Source organism: Helianthus annuus, chromosome 13 (assembly GCF_002127325.2).
Source record: "Helianthus annuus cultivar XRQ/B chromosome 13, HanXRQr2.0-SUNRISE, whole genome shotgun sequence".
Taxonomy (NCBI): Eukaryota; Viridiplantae; Streptophyta; class Magnoliopsida; order Asterales; family Asteraceae; genus Helianthus; species Helianthus annuus.
Window position 1 is genome coordinate 149,216,823 of NC_035445.2, and position 7,081 is coordinate 149,223,903.

The 7,081-nt window shown below is 34.3% G+C and overlaps 1 long non-coding RNA gene across 17 annotated transcripts; it reads left to right on the top strand.

Annotated features, from left to right (window-relative positions):
- The first annotated feature begins 448 nt into the window (after window positions 1–448).
- Window positions 449–6,661, top strand: LOC110899671. 17 transcript variants are annotated; one of them, XR_004876309.1, is made up of 8 exons: window positions 449–789; window positions 891–918; window positions 1,161–1,277; window positions 1,626–1,677; window positions 1,781–2,510; window positions 2,644–6,068; window positions 6,140–6,204; window positions 6,282–6,661. It is a non-coding gene; the product is annotated as an uncharacterized LOC110899671 (long non-coding RNA). The 17 variants fall into 17 exon arrangements; XR_004876308.1 differs by having other exon boundaries at window positions 1,165–1,277; XR_004876314.1 differs by lacking the exon at window positions 1,161–1,277.
- Window positions 6,662–7,081: the final 420 nt, after the last annotated feature.

Sequence of the window (7,081 nt, forward strand, 5' to 3'; positions counted from 1 at the left end):
GGATCAATAATTGACAGAGATTCAAGAGATTCAATCTGTATAAAATTTTAGATAAGTTTTATCAATCTGATTTAATTATCTTTTTTGAAAGGTTTAAAAACTTAAATTAGATGCAATTAAAAAAACACAAATTAAAAGGTTTGATTATACTTATTTAAAAACTTTAAGGGGGGAGTGCGATCAGTAAAAATTAAGAAGATGGGAGTGCATTTAGCAACACCCTTTATCGGACCGCTCGCCTATTATTACCTTGATTACGACCCATTTGATTTTGGTCTCATTCCTTTTAGGTTTTTCAACTCGTGGTTTAACGATCTTGAGTTGGAAAACATCTACTACTTCTAATAAAACAAAATAATTTTTAGCCACTTGTCATTAGTTTAACCCATCACTTGAAACGTGGCATTTGATTACTCCCTTTTTTTCACAATTGACCGCCAAAATCCTTACTCCCTGATGGAAAAGAATGAGCGCTAAAACGAGAGATGCTTATGTCCCTTTCTACACACGTTTCTCATTCATTCAAGCGTTACTTTTCCTCTTTCCTTTCTATCAAATCGGGGTTTCCTTTTCTTCCCTCTTCATCTCCTTAATATCGTTATAATCAGAGTTTCTTTTCTTCCTCCTTCATCATCCTATGTAAACCCTAAAGGAATTCACAGCAGTTCTTCAAGGATTATTACCGATTTATTCTAATGGAATGATGGATCTTTCAAATGTGGGTTGTTCTACAAGCAACAGAGTCCCAATGATGGTGAATGCAACGATGCTGAAGATAGTCTCAATCAGGTATAAAATTCACCGATTGTGTTTCAATCTGGTTGATTCGCAATTGTTGTTGTTTTTTCCACATGATTCTCATCTATCTCTGATCCATTTACAAACCCTAGATTTCAATTGAGAGCAACTGAGCAGAAGGTATATTCTCTTCTCGATCTTTAATGTAGTTATCATTCATATATGTTCGTATTTTAGTGTTTTAAACAAGTGTTATTCAGTCCAAAATCTGAATCTTGAATCGTGTTTGAGCACCAATTTCATTACAGTCGTTTAATCATTTTGGTCTACCATGGGCTATGCTATATTTGTGATAATTAAAGCTTATATGTGTGCTAATCAAATTTCTATTATGAACCACTAATTGAGATTATTAAAATTAGTTAGGATGTGAAGGTTGTTATACTGACTCAATGATGATGGTGGTCATGGTTGTGGGAATCACTTAATCCTATCATTGAATCTGGATCACTTAAAGTTATTAACGTGGATCAGCTCTGGTAATTTCCCTTTTGTAGCATAAAAAGGTCTCATAGTTCAGTAACCATGTTTAAGTTTATTGCAGTGAATTTTATTTAAAATATCTCATAGTTCAGCTCATTTTTTTTCTTTTTATAAAAATTCCCAATATTATTGCCTCTGCAACACTTCATAATCAGTTGTATAATGTACGTCATAGTTCAGCTCATTGCTTATATATGTATTTCAGAAATACAATTTGAAGATAGTCGAGTCCATTTGAAGATTGTTTTATCTAAAATTATCGCTAGGGGTTTTACTTGATTCCTGTAACATATGTTGTTTTTCCTTAGGACAATTTTAAAATTTTTTGTTATATCTTTACGCAGAACTTCGTTGATCTAGAATTTAAGAAGATGGCGATCAAAATATGCGATCCAGGTATGCATTCAGTGGTTTGTTTCCGTTCTTACTTTTTTTCCAATTGAATATTTGTTTGCATAGGTTGACAGTGATTCATTTTGTGGTGTGATTCGTTTTATAGTCGTCTGTACCTAGCGAAGGTGTGTACGATTAAGTGGGGCCTGGCGTCATTGTGAGTTTAAAGTTCTTCATTTTGGTTAATTTAGTGATCTTCGTCTGCCATCTCAAGCATTCTATCAGTTTTCTCCTATCCCTCATCCTCTGTCCAGAGGAAAAAAAGACAGATAATGGTTGACGATTCTTCGTTGAGGAAACCAAACAGCGATGGAGATGAAGACCACAGGCCAAACGCGACCGGAAGAGAAAAAACCATACTGATGACGTTACTGGTAGACTTTCCACTTCATTAAAGCATCTCCCAAACGCTTTAATGTTGTATTCAACATCGGTACTCCTTCCTTTTTTCTCAATCACTGTGTTAAGTTTGCTTTTGAGAAATTATGTATGCTTAATTAATTATATATTTGTTCGTTATGAATGGAATTGCCGACATGGTGCCGATTGAAGGATTGTTTTCGATTCGATTTTACTTGCCTAATGAACAAGTTCTGTATTATCAGACAATTTTATTAGTATATATGGCCTTGGATAGTTGATTATAGTGATATGTTTATAGTATATATGTTGTTTATTTTTCTAATTTTTCATTATAAGGAGGAATAGGAGATGAAAATGCTTCTACAAGGGTGTTGCGTATGTGCGAAACCTTCTTTGAAGACAACGAGATCGTTGGAGAACGAAAAGTTAGTTGTTGTACCAAACTCATCGGACAAGTTCAAAGTTTTCGAGAGGTAAGTGAAGTCGATTTATCCTAACCAGGTTATGATTATTTAAAGGATGTTTCAGTTTCAACTTATAATATACAAATTTGTTTTCGTTTTAACAAGCGACCCCTACTTTGATTCTTTTTTCTTTCGATTTCAGGTTATGTCGGTTCTTTACAAATCGACTTCAGGGAATACCACCGCCTTTGACAAACTATTAGACCACATGTTTGGTACCACCACTTCGACTAATCATCTGATGTATCTTAACTTTGTGTTCCATTTGACCGTCTACACTATGACTCTTCTGTTATCTCAATAAGCAATTCGTTATTTTTTTTTAGATATTTCATTTTAGTAATATACTTTTATTGTAAAATTTAATACAGTTTGCAACAGGGAGGAATTTGTATGCAAATAGAAATCCAAATTGAAAGCATAGGTAAGTAAGCTTTTATTCCATTCATTATTTTCCTTTTCTACCATTATAAGATGCATATTGTTACTAGATCAGACCACTTTTCTTTACTATGAACTGGTCGGTTATGTTTACATTTTATCTCCAACGGGTAAAGTGGGTTGAAAGTTAACATCTAATGTTGTTTATAAACAAGGTTTTCATAAATTTGTAATTTGTATTTGTAGTTATACATCTGTACATTGTAAATGTAACTTCAATATATAGGAATATTGGATTTTAATAATCCCAACTATCCGCTGTTGGCCGCCAATAGTCCCAACTTAAAAAATAACCACTGACAGTCCCACCTATTTACACATTGGCCACCAATGGGCCCTGACTAACAGAACCCTAACGCCGTTAGTCTCCGGTCGCCGGAAAACCGTTTTTGTCCATAAAAAGGTTTATAAAGGTCCGATCTAAGATTACAAAGAGGCTTGGGACGAAAATATTGAGTTTTCCGGCCAAAAAGTTGAATTTTTTTTTTGGCAAAAAAGAAGCTTTCCGGCGTAAAAGGAGTTTTTCGACGACTTTAATAATTGGGACTTTTACTATAAAAAGGTTCCCAAAGGTCCATAATAAGGTTACAAAGAGGTTCCGGACGAAAATGTTGAGTTTTCCGGCCAAAAATGAGTTTTCCGGCCAAAAATGAGATTTCCAGCCAAAAAAAGTTTTTCCGGCGACCGGAGACTAATGGCGTTGGGATTCTGTTAGTCAGGGTCCATTGGTGGCCAATATGTTAAAAGTTAGGACTGCCAGTGGTTATTTTTAAAGTTGGGACTGTTGGCGGCCAACAACGAATAGTTGGGATTACTAAAATCCAATATTCCTAATATATATACATATTTCTTATTATAACTTTTACTTAATTTCTATGATCAAACATGACCCGAATTAACCAATATTATAACTTGGGAGAAACTTAAATACTTAATCTTCAGACAGCAGACAACAGACTTATGTCCAGTCATTGATGAAGTGGCAACTTTATTTAGTTATGCATTTGTAGTTAAAGTGGCAACTTTATTTGCACTGCATTTGTAGAAAGTTTATTTTAAATATTTTATTCAACTGTGCATTTTTATGTGGACGATGTTGCAGCGTTCTTGATAGTCACTGACCATGCAGCGTTCTTGATAGTCAATGACCAAATGGAATCCTAGGAAACTAATAACAGCTGATCTAAGTTTTCGAGTTTGTAAGATCTAAGTTTTCAGCCGCTTCAGCCAGGTATGCAACTTGGATTTTGTTTCTCATGAGAACTGATGCACATTGTGATGCGGGTATTTTGAATGGTGGAGATCTTTTCTCTTTGCTGAGAAATTTAAGTTGTTTGAAAGAAAATGTGACACAACCTTATATTGCATAATCCGTCAGTTATAACGTCGTCGTCCTTCTAGATTACTTTCATATGGGTATGCTCTTATGAATTAAGAGTTAAATCGTTATCTACATATTCATCTTTTGATTCCTAATCCTCAAAACAAATTGTTGTAGTTACTTCTTTTTTTTTTTAATTTATATATACTTCGATTTCTGAATCATTGTCGCGCAATCATCTACCTAAGCTGAATTTCCTATTTTATATGGTATGTTTCTGAGCTAAAAGCACACTTACATGAGAAGTCCTTTGATCTTGAGGTATGTGTTTTTAAAAAACACACACACATAACTACATCATAGACAAGATAATAATTTTAACACCCTAGGGGTATTTTGGTGATTTATTGAAAGATATAGTTCTAATATGAGACATATGCTACTCTCTTTGACTGGTCAAAACATGAGATAATAGAGTACTTAAAGAGTAGCTCAACGAGAAGGTAAGCACCTGGTGCTAATGTTTTTCCCATACAACATTATGATTTTTATCATGCTTTTGATTTTTGTAAGGTTTATGTTTCATCAAATCAATGAATGTGAAGGACTACAGGAAAAATAAGTCTCTCAAAATATGCGATTTTAACATACAATTGACTTTAACATAACCTTAATAATATCAAGTTGTAAGCAAATCTATCTTTTAATTAATATTAATAGTTTCCTTTCAATTTACATTTAAGTGTCTTATATTCTTATAGATTCTTTAGAAATCTATAACCAGGGGGAATTTAGAAGCTGGGGTGGGATTTTGGTTGTTTGGATTTGTATGTGGACCTCAATAGTGCAAGTCCTTAATTTTTTATTTGTGGTTATTGCTTTATTTTTACAGTTTTGGTCTATGATGGTGAGCATGGGCTTATCTGAGAGGTTTTATGAAGTTGTATTCTGGTTCCGATTATTATAAGCCCTAATGTTGTAAGCTCAATGATGGTGAGCCAAGGATCGGCTGAAGGCTTCTTGAATGTGTAAGTTGGTGCTATGTTGGTTGCTAAGGGAAACTATTTGTGGGAACGTATATTTTATATTATCAACCGGGAACTTCTTAAAGCTTTACCAATTTGTACGCTTGGCTTTAAGTAAGTTTTGGGCATTTATTTGTCGAATGCCATTCTGACCTGTTTCTAAGGTTTCTAGAGCAAGCCACATGTATGTGCTCTCCTTGCTTTATCTTCTCATGGTCGCATGGCTCTTTTTGCCGACAGACTACCATTTCCGACCTACTAATGTCTGATTTTCAAGACATAGAACGGTGTTTCTAGAGGTTATATTTTATCATAAGGCTATGATGAGTCAATACATTTGATTATAAAGTTGATGATATTGCCTTGGCATGATAGGGTTCAAGGATGGTAGTTCATTACTTGCAACCTTCCCTTCAACCATGGTGGTATTGTTGTTTTCTAGACTCTGAGCCTATCATAAGCATATTTGCCTCGACTAAAGTTTTCGTTTTAACTATCCGATGGTGCTTGGCTTTGTTTTGGTTTAAACTAATAGAACAAACAAGAAAGTAGCGGGGGTTGAGAAGCTTCCGTTGTCTGTTGAGATCAAACTCTCTCGATCCAATCAAACCTATCGCCCCAATCTAACATGCGAATGCACAACCTACACCTTACAGATTTCAGCAACTTAATTAACTCTTCTGTCAATAGCCACTTCGGGAAAACTTCATCACCAGATTACTTTCTTCCATTTCTGACCTTGGAATCCATATAACCATCAACAATTCTATAAATCTGCAGGTTTAGAAGCAGTTTTCTTTTAATCATAATTCAACTGATTGTTTTATTGATTTGTTTAATTTGGTGTTTAGGTTCGTGGAGGTTCAGTTGGATTCATTGAATCGATTTACGGTGTTTTGAAGCATATTCGAATAGTGTATGTGTCTCTTTCCCTTTCTCATTCTTCTTTCTTATTCTTATAATGTATGAAAGTGAAGGTCATTTGTTTGTTAGGTGTACTGTTGCACAACAAATATGGGCTTTCATAGAAACCAGGTGCAAGCTAAGCCGATTTTATATTCTTGAGCTTAAATATTTGGTTGATATACAAAATAAATGCCACGGGTCAAGGAAATGGAGACGCGCAATATTATCGGTCATGCAGACAGCCCTATGAAATTAAAACGTATGGCTTCCTATGGGTTAAAAACAGGGCAAAATGCAATGCGTTGTCGTGGGAAGATTGATGTAATTTCGAGTTACACTCTATGGGGGTGTGATGTAATGTTTTTATTTGGTAAACTATGTAATATCTCCGGGTTAACATTTTTGTTGACCGGTTAATTTGAATAAAATATTTTGTTGGCCGTTAAAAAAATATATTTTAGTAGTAATGAAGGTGGGTTAACTAGAATTATGTTTGTTGACTATAAGACTTGCAGATTTGACCTGGTCATGTAGAGAGGTATGTTTGACTTTGTTTTGCTTAACCTTTTTTTCTTAAAGGTGGAAGATTTTTATTTAAACTGACCATACTATCAAGTTGCTAGAAGACCATAAACTGAATCATACGTTGTTTAGAGGGTTAATAAAATTGAAATTAGTACTTTTTTTCGTTTTATTATTAAAAGTTAGTCCGCGGGTTTAACCTGAAACTGACCCGAATCTATTTAGACTAAAACCCATTCCCACAATTTTCGCGTGTCAGAAATTCACATCCTACGACGAATTCATGGTTTAAAGTTTGTCCATTGAATCTTAAAGTCAATAATAAGATTGATAACCAAATTTGATGTTAAAAGCTCAATAATCTC